Genomic DNA, 1,482 nt, shown 5'->3' on the forward strand with positions numbered 1-1,482 from the left:
AAATTATTTAAGTAAATCAACTTTAAATTTTATTCAAAAATAATATGTATACAGTAGATTCAATTATATTTCTAATTATAGATATCTTTAATTTGTGAAAAAATATTCGATTAGTTTTAATAATTTTTAATTATGAAAGATTTAATTACAAAATTAAAAGTAATGTAGAGACTCAATTGAAATGAAAAAAAGTATAAGAATCAAATTAAAAATTTAGTAAAATTATAAGAATCAACAGATTAATTAAATTTTTATTTTTATATGTATTTTATACTAATAATTAATTTTAATGTATACTTAATTAAATTATATTTTATGTACACATTAAACTATTGATGATAATGATAGTAAATTTTTTATGAGCCTAATTTTTTTTTCTTTTTAATTAATTTCTCGACATGAATAATAGGTTTAAATGTTGGAGCCGTTACTCATATTTTTGGATTAGTCCCTGCATTACCCGAATGAAATGAATTGTGTAGTGGCTACTTGCTTAGCTTAATTAGGTTCTTAGCTTCCATTTCTATTTCTGATTCCATAACTCTCCCCAATCCCCATCCCCAAATTAAAACAAATAAAAATTAAAGCATACAGCAGCCGCATCAATCAGAATACTACTACTATGCCACCTCCATATCTATCTCTATAAAATACTTTAATTTGAGCCTTCTTAATACTTTTAATTTATTTATATTTTGTGGCTGCACCTAATACACATGCACCCACCTAGCTAGGCTTATTATATATATCTGGGTTGTTGGTGTATCGTGTATATATAAGTTTACTCAAGTGCTACGTACTGTACGTAATGCATATACTGTATACTATTTTATATCTATGAATTACATACAGTACTAGCTATTACTGCATGAATTAAATAATTTGGTTAAGTATATATATATATATATATATATATATATATGCATGATGAACATGATGATCAAGTAGTCTAAGTTGTTGTACATATATACATACATAGCTAGTCTGATTTTCTTTCCTTCTCACATAACAATATAACAGCAGCTTTTTACCAACTCTCAACCCATATGTAATTAATTACTTTAACACTAGTGGAGAAGGAGAAGGACTCATGATTTGATTTTGCAAGCATCAAACTGTGCAAGTGTACCATTGTTGTAGATTTTTTTCATCATAAAACCTATGTAGCTGTGTATTTTATAGGACATCATTTCCCTCCTCTTTCACATTAACACTCTAAGTTTGACCAAACCCCTTCCATCTTTTGACTCTCTTCAATTATTGCTCCATCCCTCAACAATTACCACAAAAATCTTTCACAATAATTACAACAAACTTAAATATCAAACTTTTTTTTTCTTTTTTGGATTTTTATGCATAAAAATTAAATTTAATTTTATCAATATAAAATAATTTTATACGTATATTTAATTATATAATATGTAAAATTAATTACCTTACATTGATCTTTTAATAGTCGTTTAAAATAATAAATATAATTAA

This window comes from Arachis duranensis, chromosome 5, assembly GCF_000817695.3.
Source record: "Arachis duranensis cultivar V14167 chromosome 5, aradu.V14167.gnm2.J7QH, whole genome shotgun sequence".
NCBI classification, from domain to species: Eukaryota; Viridiplantae; Streptophyta; class Magnoliopsida; order Fabales; family Fabaceae; genus Arachis; species Arachis duranensis.